At 41.0% G+C, this 7,492-nt stretch overlaps 1 protein-coding gene across 1 annotated transcript in view; it reads right to left on the reverse strand.

The window, feature by feature from the left end:
- LOC140281516 (tripartite motif-containing protein 16-like) overlaps positions 1-7,492 on the reverse strand; it is a 285,220-nt gene that overhangs the window by 86,132 nt on the left and 191,596 nt on the right. The window lies entirely within an intron of this gene.

Raw genomic sequence — 7,492 nt, forward strand, 5'->3', positions numbered from 1 at the left:
CGTTCCCATGAGAGTTTAGGACTTATTTGTGTTGCATCAGGTCATTTAAGTTCAAATCTTACTCACTCAATAGAAATAAGCACATATAGAGCAAAGCTGAGATTTAACTCCATGAAAAGAAAAAGCGAGGTCATGAGTTATACTTGAAGTCAAACTAAAATGTGTTTTTCAGCCTTTTTTTTGTTTTGTACGAACGATAAAACCTCCAAACATGTTTCAGAATAATTTAAAAACCAGAAGAAGATGGGAATAAGACCCCTCATCCTTTTTTTTAGCATTTACAGCAACTGAAAGTATGCCCACACGTGCTTGCCTTGCAACACGTGCACTCCCCATCCTGGGTGCTCACAGCCGCCCTGCAAGCTGACAGCTGCCTAAATATCACCTGCCTGTTGGCAGCTTTGTATATTTTTATTATTAAAGACTGAATTTAAGTACCTCTCTGCTCTGCTTCTCCTGAGAAGTGACTGAATGTTTTCTAACGGTCAGAAGGCCTCAGTTTTGTATAACTAATGCTAATAAAGCATGAATGAGCAGCGCTGTTTCCATCCTGCAGCTGCTCCACCAGAATAACTCGCTCCTCCTTGTTGATCTACAGCCTCGCTGCTGCTTCGTGGAACACTTTTGGAGTCTATTCAGATCCTTCGGCTGTTCACCAGGAGGTTTAACCCACAAACTGACAACTAAATATTCTGAGCCGAAGCGAGCGTGTATTTATTAGCTCCGACCAACCAGAGGAGTCTTTAAACTTCATGGTTTGCACTGAAGACGCTGAACTTTAAAGGGTCGATGGTTCTACTTTATGTAGAAAGTGTGTAGAAATGTCTAATGAATGCACTAAATTGTAATAAATGCACTGTGAGCGTTCATTGGTTAAACTGAGTGTTTTTTATTGCCATGTCCTCATCACTATACTCTGCACAGGTTGTTTATTTGTACAAACAATTCAAAGTGCTTTACATAAACCAAAAGCATTGGAGTGGAAGTAGCATAAAAAAAGAATTTAAGGAGAAACACTCCTCAGATAAATTTACTGCTGGACTGTAGAGCAATTAAAGGACAATGGAAGTCGAAGGGAATTTCGGCGCTGAAATAAACCATGATCCTGATCAAGCAGGGAAAAGTTATCAGTCTTTGGATGTTTGTTGAAGTCTTGTTCACTGGGTGAGTTGCTGTCCAAGGTGCTGAGGTCAAAAGATCGGCTCGGAGGTTTTGAGGCACCCGGTGCGGTTTTGGTGGAGCTCTGGACTATTGTTGGTTGGTTGACCTGGGAAACCACACAATGTTTCTGCAGCCATGCTTTGGCCTGTAGTTTGCTGTTAGCTGAACCTTCCTTGGGCAGCTCACTGGTCATCTTTCGCTGCTCCAGGAGGGATTTGTGTTCAGAGACGTCACTCCTTGTACTTTGGTCTGATATCTTTCTCGTCACTGGCTGTTTCCCCCGAGCTGCATCGACACAAACAAAGACCTGCGGTCAGTAAACTGAGCAATTATTGAAGGATGATCACATTCAGTTGTAACTGAGAATTCATACTGGCATGGGGAGAGCAACTCCATGCAGGACGGTTCCAGCCAGGATTCAAACCAGCCCCTTCTTTGCTGTGAGGTGACAGAGCGAACAACCACACCGCCGAGCAGCTCCAGAACCGAAGCACGCCTTTTTAAAGAGTTAACAACGCTGCCTTTTGTGGCAGATGGATTATATCTGGGTGAAAATAGCAGGGAAATGCGTGATGTGTTCAGACTACTTGCTTTTCAACTTGAAATCAACATTGAACTTGCATTTAGGACAGTGTAGAATAAGCCACTACATTTGATGAAACACAAGTTACTGTGGTGGGTTTCCCATGTTTAAGGTCACTTTTAGAGATATGCATGTATGTGCACGCTCACGTATAGCTCAGATGTGTCACACACAGTTGGGTTTAGCACGTATACACACAACTGTGTGTGTGTGTGTTGAACCGAACTCTGTGGGATATATCTAAGCTGTGCGGGATCCTATACATGAACACATGTCTCTAAAAGTGACCTTAAACATGGAAAACCTACCACATTGTCTTCAAGTTTGAGGATATAAATCATGTGTACGACCACAGAGGCTCGCTGTAAAATATCAATGTTGGTTTCTTTGAAAAATGCAGAATAGAATTACAATAAAGGCTAAAAAACTAATTGTAGACCTCCCGTGTCACTGATGATGTTTCAACACTTTCCCATTCCCTTTACTGGATAAAAGGTACAAAGTCCTTGACCTTCAGGCTAGAGATCGCCGATTCAAACCCTGTCCTTCAGTCTTTTCTGCAGTCTTTTCTCACCTTTATACCTCACTGCCACTCGCTAATGGTTACTTCAGGAGCTGAAAGTTCTGGGTCAGGCTTAGAATTAATGGACATGGGTCGTTGGCCTTTTTCTGAGAGGAGCTCTGCTGCCATCTTGTGGCCATTTCACTTTACTATAAAACATTGAGCTGGTCGGTCAGTGTATGTCCAAGTATGCACTTGTTTTGTCTTTCTAAATGAGAACTATGACTAACCAGGTTTGCACTTTATCTTCCAGAAGAACACAACCAATCCAGCTCCAGCAAAGCAAACTAACAGAGTCGCTGCAGCGGTGGTGACAATCAGAGTCAAGTCGGATGTGTAAGCTGCTGAAATGACAACGAACATGAGCACATCATCTGTGTGAATTTGACTGTTGCAAACTGTCAACCATTTTTCCAAATCCATGGATAAGAAATGGACTAAATGGAGAAGAATGTTGCTGTTTCCTGAACAGTTTTTCACTAAGTCATGGGATTGGAATAAATATTAAGTGCCTTGCTTTTTCTGTGATGAGCTCAGATGGATATAACTGATACAGGCTGATGATCAGGAAGTGGTGCATTAAACAAATGTCCAAAAGACATCTGAATTTAGTCCATGGACAAAGTTGAAAGGTTTCCAGCCAATATAAGTCCTGCCAAAGCGGCCCCTCAGTGGCCGTTTGACTTCATCACATCATCAGTATCTGGATGAAATCCCACCCATCACCTTCCAGCCCATGAATGTAAATTTCAGCTTTGGTTAAACCAGCCGGCGGGACCTTAAAGCTCTTGTATACCTGGTATGAGGATCTCTGTGGTCCTGGTTTGGCTGAACTCCAGCTGGTCAACTGTGCAGATGACCCTGTGAAGACAAATACATCACCTGTAGTTTTAGATTGTTTAGTCTCCACCTGATAAATGTTGTTTATGTGATGCAAAACGCACTTCTGTTTCAATTCAATTATGTTTAGTGGCTTAAATATATGATACTTGTGCCATTATCAGCACACATTAGTTTATCTATTCATTACAGCAGAAGCATAAGACATAGAATGCCCCATTTTCTTTGAGAATATAACTAATAATTATGTTTTATTTAAAGACAGTGAACCTACTAAAATGTACATTTTTAAACTGTTCCCTGAGGTAGAAAATTCTGTTTAATATGTGATCCTGGCTGAAATAAAAGGTGAATGATGGTTCCCTACAAGCCAGGAAGACCAGCAGCATCAGTGCTGACATGAGACTGAAGGAAAACTTGCCTCCATGTCAAGTTTCTGCTTATCATTTAGAGTGTTGAGAGGTTTTTGTCTGGAAAGCAGCAGCAGCCTCTGTGATTTGGATAAATACTTACATTCTTGTTCAGTTTTCACACAGATGCTGAGGCCCTGAAATGTCCTTTTTTTGTGCCTGAATCATGTCGGCCTTGTAAGGATTTTGCCCTGCTAGAGTTCTGACGCTACTTCTTTGCAACGATTGCAAAGAACAAAAGGCAACTGCAGTGAACTGAGCTCGAGCTCATGCAAAAGTGCAAACATCCAACAGTGGTGCAAAGGTTTCATTCTCAGGAGCTCTGTTTTTTCTTTTTAAAATCACCTTTACCGTCTTCGGATGTCAGTTTAAGATTTAAGGCAAAAAGTAAGCAATATATTAGGCTGTTACGGCCTTCTATAACATTTTAGTCCAATTTAATTATACAAAACATCATATCTGGACCCACAATCTCTTCAGTTTTGTCCAGTGATTTTGAAAACTGTTGTTACAATGACCAGAAAGTTTAAATGATTCCAGATTCAAAGTTTTTATTGTCATTTACACAGTAGAAACACGTTTCCCTGTGCAATGAAGAGCTTGCTTTGCTGTCTGTAAGAATGCCAGTCAAAGGAGTAAAAAAAGTGCAAAATACAAATAACAGAAGAAAAATACATATATGTACACTGAATAGTGCTAAAAATCAATGTAAACAGTTATTGGTCGTGCAATTAGTGCTGTTATGGAGTCTGATGGCAGTGGGGAAAAAAAAAAAAACTCTTGAGCCTGGTGGTCCTTCATCTCACTTCTGTACCTCCGGCCTGAGGGGAGAACTGTGAACAGTCCACGTTGGGTGGGGTCTTTGATGGTGGACTCTGCGGTTGGAGATGCTCTGCAGAGAGGGGAGTGGAGTCCTGATGATGCTCTCAGCTGTCACACAGTGATGCAGCTGCTCAAGATGCTCTCAACAAGGCAGCTGTAGAAATTCCTGAGGATCTCAGCCGACATGCCAAACGGCCTCCTCAGAAAATACAGCCGCTGTTGAGCCTTCTTCACCCGCTGTGTAGTGTTTATATATCAGTAATATCAAGGCAAAGACATTCTGCACAACAAAAGAACACCATTTACTCACTTACTGCACGAAATACTGAAACAGCGCCAATTCCTATTGACTCCTACGCTGTGGCCAAAGGTGGTATTGCAGTGCATTGACGTCACGCTGTTGTAAGAAGTGACACCTGAAACTTGATAGTTCAGGATTTCAGTTATTTTGGTTGAACTAACAGCACAAAGTGTGCACAACGGACAAAATTAGGGAGGACGTTCTTCTGTTTTCTTGTCTGGAAAGAAACTGGCCAACAAACCATAAAATAATGTACAAGAACAAGTGAAAATGACAAATGATGTCCTCCTAAGAACATAAATTTACACAAAAGAAGTGACAGTATTTATCTCTGTTTGTTTAACTAGAGGTGTAAACACACGTTAATACACAACAGGTCCTCCCTGCAACTTTACCTTATTATTACTAGTGATGTGTCGTTCGCGAACGATTCGTTCGATATGAACTAATCTTTTATATGACTCGGGAGTAACGAGTCGTCTCAGTGAGTGATTCCTTCATTTTCATGCAGTACCCTCCCTCGCCACATGACAGGCGGCGGCTGCATAAGCTCAGTCAGCAGGACAGGAAACAGTATTGATCCGTGCACGACTCAACTCGTTGGGTCTTTGGGTCTAGGCACAACAGTTCGTTCACAAACCGGATGATTCATACGGATCGCTGTTTCGTTCATTTGTCATGTGACTGCAGCTCAGCTTCGGGGCTGTGGAAACGAAGGAGGAAATGAATGATGTCTGATTTGTGATGTTCACTCATTTGTCATGAAATCATAATTAATTAGTGGTCTTCGGTTCTTGTAGATATGTATAGTGTTGTTGTGTAAATAATGCGTGAAGTATGTAAATAAATAAATAGATAAATGATAATGTAATAATGTGAATAAATACTTTCAGTAAATCGAATGAAATTCAGCTGTAAGCTCTGTCTCCCACTGAGGCCCCAGCCCACAGATTTTAGTCTTCTACTATAGTTCTTAAGATTTTGTTTCGTAGTTGGTCATTTTAGCTCATTTATGTGAATAAAATTATCTTTCTTATACTTTTTCTGCATTTCTCATTCCTCCTCTAGGTTTAGTTTTGACTACTTGTTGTTTTATTTCAATAAACTTATTTTCTTATTGAACCTACTGTCTCTGCCTCCTTAGTTCTGAATCTGTGTCCTTGTTCAATTGCTCTTTTTTTTTGTATTTGCCTTTTTAGGTTTCTATATCCTGGAGTGTAAGTCCCCAGGTGTCATAGTCGTCCATTTTAGATTACCCACAAACCTCATAAACACCACTCTTTGTCACACATGTAAAAGCTTCTGTGTGACTGCATGATTAAATTTGTTAGAAAAATATCATGAAGTTACACGATGAGAAAAGCAAGTACCATGTGTGAGAATGTTTTATGTTGCAGGGTGAAGGGAAACTGTGCTGGAGAAGGCCTCCTATTCATTTAATGTCAGCTTCTGTGCGTTACTGAATGACTCATAAGCTTGTGTGGTAAGTGATCTCATAGCAGAGGACATAAATAGCGATGGTATCATTTTTTGACTCAGGCAACTCTGGGTCAACTTTCTGATGTGTTGTGCAGACTTGTCTCCTTGCTGAAAGAAAAAAATGTTTTGTGTTAATTGACTCTAGTGACTCTGAGCCTCATTAAGATTGAATTTCCTTGACAGTCATATCTGTCTGTCATGGTTGTTGGATTTTTGTATATTAGTTACTTCCTGTTTTATTTTGGTAAACCTGCACCTTTGTTAATTTCTGTCAGCTTTCTGCTGCTTGTGTCACGCCTGGTTTCTTCAGTTCATTGCCTTTCCTGCCTCATTTTGTAGCCACACCTCTAAATATCCTCCTGGTTTTCCTTTTTTGAATCATCTACATCACCTGTCCTTGTCTCCGGAGACTGCATTTGAACACTGTCTGTATAAGAATATAACATAGGAGTACATTTTGGGGAGGAGGACAGTGTGGATATACTGTATGGAACAGTGAAACAATGGCAGGAACACAAGTCCACAACTTAGCAGACATGTAGGAAAAGGCCTCAGAGCTGGCTGAATACAGTGAAGGTGTCTGGGACAGAGAGAAGAGGTCAGCAGAGCAGTGTGAGAGCCAGATGCATGGGGGTGGTGAGGAAGTAACTGTATTAATGATGTCATATTTAAGGTAGAGCATGCACCAACAGAAGAGCATGCAACAGGAAAAACAGCAGAAAGGACTAAATGTTTCATGCAAACCTCAGTGGCAGAACTGCAAAAATGAACATGTTTCCACACAAAACTTTCCTTATCCACATTTACTGCTATGCTTGTTAAATCTTTATATTTTTATAAACCAGGATCAGACCTTTGCACATTAAAGAAGTTCATTTATTTCTGCATTGGACAGGAAATTACTCATCAAACACCTGCTGTCAACTGCTACCCAAACCATAAACCAACCAAAACCACTGAGGCTGTCTGAGTTCAGTGTAAAAAGGAAGGAAGACAGTGGGCAGAAGTTTGAAAGCTTTTGTTCTCCCACACGTATTAGTTGTAACTTCTTCATTCGTTTTGTTCGAGTGAAGCAGACGACTTTCTGATCGGCTGTGCAGCAGGGTTGGATGTGAGGATGGGGCACACTTTGCTCGGTGTGCTGGGCTTTTTCTGTAAGTACATCACTGCCTTTCTGTTGGCAGATTAAAGGAAATGTTTCTGAATAGAGAGAATTACAGTGAGTCTTTGGTTCATTGTGTTTCTGTGAGAGATTGAGGAGAGCAGACATGATTCTATGAAAAACTGTTGCTTTAGTTTAGAGGAGCAGAATGCAAGTTACATGTGGATTGTTT

The sequence above is a fragment of the Leuresthes tenuis genome, unplaced genomic scaffold (assembly GCF_036924035.1).
Source record: "Leuresthes tenuis unplaced genomic scaffold, fLeuTen1.0.hap1 SCAF_22, whole genome shotgun sequence".
Classification (NCBI taxonomy): Eukaryota; Metazoa; Chordata; class Actinopteri; order Atheriniformes; family Atherinopsidae; genus Leuresthes; species Leuresthes tenuis.